Source organism: Portunus trituberculatus, chromosome 44 (assembly GCF_017591435.1).
Source record: "Portunus trituberculatus isolate SZX2019 chromosome 44, ASM1759143v1, whole genome shotgun sequence".
Classification (NCBI taxonomy): Eukaryota; Metazoa; Arthropoda; class Malacostraca; order Decapoda; family Portunidae; genus Portunus; species Portunus trituberculatus.
Window position 1 is genome coordinate 7,918,869 of NC_059298.1, and position 7,500 is coordinate 7,926,368.

The window sequence follows — 7,500 nt, forward strand, 5'->3', positions numbered from 1 at the left end:
AGCCAGAAAGTGCCATGCTTGCTGGGGGTAAATTGCTACGCTAAGGCATCATACTATCGACCGTACCGTAATTCCTGCTTTCCGTGTGTGTGTGTGTGTGTGTGTGTGTGTGTGTGTGTGTGTGATATACTCTGCCGACGCACGCTATTTGCTCTAAAACTCGTTCTTCTTTTAGAGTGAACGTGTCCTTCCTCATTTTTGCACGTGTGTGTGTGTGTGTGTGTGTGTGTGTGTGTGTGTGTGTGTGTGTGTGTGTGTGTGTGTGTGTGTGTGCGCGCGCGTGTGTGCGTGTGCGTGTATGTGCGCCCGTTTGTGTGCTTAGGTAACTGTCAACATCCGATTATCGACGGAGTTAATCCACACACACACACACACACACACACACACACACACACACACACACACACACACACACACACACACACACACACACACACACACACACACACACACACATGTTGCTGAAAACTTCTGACTCACTTGGTATAATAAAAAGAAGAAAAAAGCTCCTAATAGAGAGAGAGAGAGAGAGAGAGAGAGAGAGAGAGAGAGAGAGAGAGAGAGAGAGAGAGAGAGAGAGGGAAGGTTGAGGTCGGGTGGAGGGAGTGGGTGGAGGCATGGGGGAGGGGGGCTGCTGCTCCACCCACATAGGAACAAACTCAGCCGTGTCACGTGACCGCTCTCATCATTTTAACATCCACACGTGCAAACATGCATTTTTATCTCTTTTATATTCTTCCTGCAATATCCTGTGTTTCTCTCACCTGTGGTAGTGTAATGTCTGTATAATTAATAAAGGCATGCTTTTATTTTCCTTGTAGGCGTCCATCTGTTTTTATTAACCCCTTGAGTACTGGGACGCATTTTTTCTGTAGGGAAGGGTCTATGGAGGTCACTACATTATTCTCTATTATGATTCTGAAGTTGCCTAAAATCATTTTGTAGGAAGCAGAATAAATATGAAAACGAAATTTCTTCGGTATAAAATTCTTAACTATTAGTATTTTGTTAGTCTGTTTTTAGCGGCGCTTTTGAGGAATTACTCAGATATAAAGTTATTCAACGGTGACAATTTTGTTACCTTTTTTCCTCTCATTTTCATTAAAACTAGCGATTTCTATACTTCATCAGGTCACCATTGTAGTTAGAACATAGTCAATAAATAAACAATAATACTTGATGAGTAGCTTGTATATAAAGAACAATATCTATCATCCTTTACTCCAGAATAGAATAAATTCACTTCTATGAAATGTGTTAAATGAACACTTGTACGAAACCGTTAGTTTTGTGGTAGTATAGTCTTTTACAGTCACTCAGTCAAACGAAGGAGCTTTACGTGACCTGCTCCGTGAAACCATGTAATGTACGGAAAATAATTAAAACCCCCTTTATTTTTAATTTAGATATGGATTACATTATATACACTAGGAGAGAGAGAGAGAGAGAGAGAGAGAGAGAGAGAGAGAGAGAGAGAGAGAGAGAGAGAGAGAGAGTACAGTGGAACCATGCGTGCTTTGGGGTTGGAAGGATCTCCAAGAGCACGGGTTCGAATCCTGTCCACAGTCCGAGTGTAGGTTGGGCTTCCTCACTCGGGGCAAGGGTTTCATAACGGGTGGACTTTGAGATAGGAGGTACCCCAAAAAGTATCCCCTTTAGCCCATAAATTCCCGTAAGAAGTCCACATGGTATATAAAGAGAGAGAGAGAGAGAGAGAGAGAGAGAGAGAGAGAGAGAGAGAGAGAGATTATTGGTTTGGTTTCGCATTACTAAACGGATCTGACGTAAATCTTATTGAGGAAATGTGAAACAGATGTTGCTTTGATTGCTGACGAGAATATTTATAGCAGGGGTTATATTTACAGTGATCACCTTGGTAATGGTAATGGTGATGGCGATGGAGGTGGCGGTGGTGGTGGTGATGCGATGCTGTATAGAGAAGTATTGGGTGATGTGTGTTTTGTCTTGTTGAAGTAGAAATGTGCACAAGAATATTAATGGCAACAACACTAGTAATGATGATGATAGTTGCTGTAAACGAAATAAGCAGGAATGAGAGAAGGAGAGAAAATAATAAAATGAAGAACATATTTCAGGGAAGTTTATGAAAATATTAATTGAGTGACATTTTTCATAATCTTCATTTACTTTTGTGGGTATCTCCTTTAGAGACAGAGAGAGGGAGAAAAAGAAAATAAAAACTAGCATATATATTACCCTTTCCTATGTGACTCATCAGTAAGTATGCTTGAGTCCAAAATTGAAACACTCCCTTGACTAACGTGTCGATGCAGAGAGAACCTGAAAGCACTGAAGACCATTCCTCTCGTCACCTCACAACTCCCTCTTGATAGTAGCACCTGCGTCGCCTCCTTCTCCTCCTCCTGTTCCTTCTCCTCCTCTTCTCTACCGCGACGAGTAAAAGTATTAAAACATCGTGTTCGCCTGAGACGCGCCTCGCCCATTGGTGGCGCGGCGGTGTGTGGGCGGGTAATGGCCGGAGTGTTGACGGTGTTAGGTCGCGGGCGCCACATTATGCTCGTCTTGGGCCGCCGTTGATCTCAAGTGTGAGTGACGTCATGTGGTCGGGATGATACTTCTCGTTCGAAGTACAGAGATGAACAAGAGGAATGAGATGGAAGGGTATTGAAAAGTAGAAAGGCAAAGGACATTAGAAGGATGGTAGTAAGGAGATTGTAGATATAAATGAAGACCGGGATAAAGAAAGTGAAGAGAAGAGAAGTATAAGATCAAACATAGAATTATATAAAACTTACATGCAATTTTTTCCATAATGGTCAGGTAAACGTTTGAGTTATTGTGCTTTTTGAAAAAGAAAAGATTAAATATGTATATCTCTTCCAGTCAATACTTAAGTGAAAACTCGTGAAACAAAAAGCGACAAGAATGAATTGAAATATAGCTGTGTTTATTTTTCCCACTTAGAAGTACATCAAGTGACACAGGAACTGTCGTAGGATACAACAGAGGTTATTGTAATGATAGTTGTTGCGTCACGATAAAAAAGAAAAATTCCACATTGCTTTTAAATGCAGTCGGTAAAAAGAGAATCGTCAGTGTAAAGATAATGTCACTAGAAGCGTATTTAATTTTGCAGTGGTAAGTTCTATAAATATCCAACAGCTCACCTTTGGGCGAAATGAATGAAAGAGAGAGAGAGAGAGAGAGAGAGAGAGAGAGAGAGAGAGAGAGAGAGAGAGAGAGAGAGAGAGAGAGAGAGAGAGAGAGAGAGAGACATCGTTTTTCATAAGCAAGATCTTAAATTTGTGCAATCCATGTCTCTTAATATTAAACGAAGCACATTTCAAGAGATTTTGCTTCGTGTAGAAAGAATATGTGAAGGTGATTATTGGCCACGTGTCACATTAATATTAACATGATCTATGCAAATAAATAAACAACCTAACAATCCATAATACAAAGGAAGTCATATTTACAAAGACTAAGCAACTGAAGCAGTAATATAACGCGTAAGACGAGGTTGTTCTCTGAAGTTATGTAAGCTAGAAAGGAAAGAAAAAGAGCAACATTTCCGAAAGACAAAATAAAAAATCTGGAGTTAGCCAAAAGAGGTAAAAGATAAAACTTTTCCTTTTACACAACAAAGAAGGCCAAACTTTTTTTCGAAGGTCAGAAGAATTTTACGAATTGGGAGAAAGGATTAAAAAATCTTTGTAGAATGATTATGGTGAATAGCAATAAAAGACTAAGAAGAAATATCGGCAGTACTCACCCATGCCCTGTGTCAGACCGAGAAAGAAACACAGCATTAGTAATCAACCTGCTTCCCGCTTTTTGTCTTTAGAAGATTCTGAAGAAAACGAATACAATTTGTTGTTTTCTCTTGGGTAATGGAACGCTCAAGAGTAGCAAGACAATTTTTTCTTTCTTGTTAAAGGAAAAACTGAAGAGATCTGGTGCCATGTTTCTGTTTTTCATTGGTTGAAGGAGAACTAGAGCAAATTGAAATTTCCCTTTTCTCTCCCAAGAGGAAAAGTAAGAAAGAACATTATTGTTTTTCCATTTTTTGTTAACGGGTCACTAAAAAATAACAACTTGAGAAAATACAAAAGGAAAGGAATACACGCATTTTATGATCTTAATATTAAATGACACTAGAAGAAAAATAATTTTACTTGTATATATAATAGCAATAACGAGAAAAAAGAAAAACATAACTTTTCGAGACATTATAAAACAAAATAAGAAATGCCTAAACACACGATGAAAATTTAAACCATCCATTTCATTAGATTCATCAAGTGACACTCAAAAGAGGATAAGCGAGAACAATCAGCGCTCCTCCCGTTCTTTCTTTTCAGGCGGGACTAAATAACTAAGTAAACAAGCAACAAAGGGCGGCGCGTATTGTACAACTGACGTAGGAGAAATTATCCTTCCACAGCACGGGGTGTTTTTCCTTTGTTGAGATCTTAATCACGTGGAGCAAGTAGCAGTAGTGATGATGGGAGCGAGTTTTCATCCTTTTGGTTCAGTTGCCTTTGTAAAAACATGTACCGTGGAATTGATTGCTTCATAACCACAGGCACAGGGGAAGTATTGGGGAAGTTAGTTGTTTTTTCTGTATCGATTTTTCGTTGGGACTTTTTTTGTGGTATCGTGAATGGAAGATAGGATGAGTGTGGGTATGTATGGCTTCCCAGCTTTCACGTGAGAGAGAGAGAGAGAGAGAGAGAGAGAGAGAGAGAGAGAGAGAGAGAGAGAGGGAGAGAGCTATATAAACTAACTATATTATCCGCTATATTAGTAGGTATCAACTCGCTCTTAAAAAAAAGGTGATCCCAAAAAACACTCGAAGAATATTACCAATCAATCTACCACTTAACAGTCAGCTTTTCACGTCATTATAGCCTAAAGAGAGTCTATTATATTCAGTAAGGTGAAACAAAATGATAATAAACTGAACAAAAAAAATCCCACCACACAGTTACTTAATCCATTCAGTCAGTCAGTCAGGAAGATAATGACGTGAATCAGTCATGCAGTTAGCCAATATATCAGTGACTCATTAATCAGCCAATCAGTCAAGGAATTCCGTCAGTCCGTCAGTCAGTCACCAGCTAGTCAGTCAGCTTATCGGCTCAGTTGAGTCACATCACTCTCCCTCCTCACAAATTCCCTTACTTAGCTTTTTCTTCAGTAAGTGGCTTTGGCTTTCATTTTCTCCCTCCTCCTCCTCCTCCTCCTACTCCTCCTCTTCCTCCTCATCATCCTTCTCCTTTTCTTTCTTCTCCCCTTCCCCTTTCTCTCTCCACCTTGCCACTCTGTCACCTTTGCCTCCTCCTCCTCCTCCTCCTCCTCCTCCTCCTCCTCCTCCTCCTCCTCCTCCTCCTCCTCCTCCTCCTCCTCCTCCTCCTCCTCCTCCTCCTCCTTATGTTCTTTGACCTTGACGTAACAAGTCACGCGAGCTTGGAGGAGGAGGAGGAGGAGGAGGAGGAGGAGTTGGATCACCTGAGCTCCTTCCTCCTCCTCCTCCTCCTCCTCCTCCTCCTCCTCCTCCTCCTCCTCCTCCTCCTCCTCCTCCTCCTCCTCCTGCTATTGCTATTATCACGGAACAAGCTTAATCTAGGTTCCGCTGCGGCACACTTTCCTATTGCTGTTGTTGTTGTTGTTGCATAAGGTATTGCACAAGTTTTATTATATTGTTCATTATTATCATTATTTTTATTATTATTTTATTATTATTATTATTATTATTATTATTATTATTATTATTATTATTATTATTATTATTATCATTATAAACACCACCTCCTTTGTTATTCCTAGTCCTGCTGTTGATTTTACTGTTATTGTTGTTCTTGTGTTCTTGTTCTTTGTTGAGTGGTGGTGGTGATGGCGGTGGTGGTGATGGTGGTGGTGGTGGTGGTGGTGGTGGTGATGTTGGTTGAGGTTTAGGAATGTGAATAATGGGAAGAAGTTGGGATGGGAAGCAGGACAAAGTTTTTGAGAGAGAGAGAGAGAGAGAGAGAGAGAGAGAGAGAGAGAGAGAGAGAGAGAGAGAGAGTGGCGTTCAAGCATCGTGGGGAGAGATCAATACTAGCTAACTGATCACACACACACACACACACACACACACACACACACACACACACACACACAGAGAGAGAGAGAGAGAGAGAGAGAGAGAGAGAGAGAGAGAGAGAGAGAGAGAGAGAGGTGGGGATGGACGTGAGTCGTGATAGTTAAGGTAAAATAGCAGATTTCCTAACATTATCCCACTCCTTTTGAATTTCTTAAGGGTTCATAATGGCAGATGAAGCTCCGAACTCTGGCCTGGCACGGATGAAGCCTAATAAGGTTCACTGGTAGGGACTTCTGAGCTTCATTGATCTTTTAGTGGCTTTGAAACATGGACGAAAATAATCGGTAATCGTTCGTGTTTTTCTTTATTTTTGTTCTAGGGTTGAATTGCTTGCTGTTGTTGTTTTGGTTTTTTTTTCTATCGGCGGCTCTGTTTTTAAAGTTTCGAAATTGTGATTCGAAACCTCAATTTCTGAGAAACGATGGAATGGGCGGATAAAAGAGGTTGAGGGGAGGAAATAGAAATATATGTGTCTGTGTATGTAAAGGCCTGAAGATATGTGTGATATATCTATTTCGAGACTGTTATCGTTGCTGTGTGAATGTTCACTTTGTGCTCGGTTTTTCTCCTTTCTTTCCTTCTTTTTTCCCTGTATTGTTTTTACTCTTTACTTTCTTTTTACGTATTGCTGGTTTTCATTTCCAGTTTTCGGTTAAGTCTCATTCAATCAACCATTTTTTTCTTCCTCTTAGTACGTATTTCTGCCTTCCTTTCTCTCTTCCTCTGCAATTGAAATCATCCTTTATTCCTTTCCTTTTTCCCTCATTTTCAGTCAATCCTATATTTAATCTTTTATCTCCTTTTTTTTCCCTCACCAGCTAGTTTCCATACTCTTTCTTTCTCCTATTTTTTCATTGCTCCCTCATTTCTTTACCCTCCCCTTTCTCTCTCTCTCTCTCTCTCTCTCTCTCTCTCTCTCTCTCTCTCTCTCTCTCTCTCTCTCTCTCTCTCTCTCTCTCTCTCTCTCTCTCTCTCTCTCTCTCTCTCTCTCTCCTATCCAAGCCAGCGCCACGTTGAAGGGTGGTGTTGAAAAGCGCCGCCTTGCAGTCTCTCCTCTGAGCTTCAGTTTTCAGTGAAGCCTTAAAATCTTATGTTACAGACCAGTCTTCCAAGAAAGAAAGGGTGACTCAGAAAGAGCTTAGGAATATTTCTTTATTATGTTTACTGTTGTTACTATTCTTTCTGCTACTACTACTACTACTACTACTACTACTACTACTACTACTACTACTACTACTACTACTACTACTACTACTACTACTACTACTACTACTACAGCGATGAATTTTACAAGAGAGAGAGAGAGAGAGAGAGAGAGAGAGAGAGAGAGAGAGAGAGAGAGAGAGAGCGTTGATGATCCTCACAAATTGAAT

At 40.4% G+C, this 7,500-nt stretch overlaps 1 protein-coding gene across 2 annotated transcripts in view; it reads right to left on the reverse strand.

Annotated features, from left to right (window-relative positions):
- Positions 1-7,500, reverse strand: part of LOC123518552 (protein tramtrack, alpha isoform-like) — a 140,913-nt gene that overhangs the window by 92,548 nt on the left and 40,865 nt on the right. The window contains exon 1 of one of the 2 annotated variants that reach the window (XM_045279388.1): positions 3,755-3,760. The exons of the other annotated variant lie outside the window; for it this stretch is intronic. The gene's annotated coding sequence lies outside the window, so the exon portion shown is untranslated. Of the gene's footprint in view, positions 1-3,754; positions 3,761-7,500 lie in introns of those variants that run through there. 2 annotated transcript variants of the gene reach the window in all.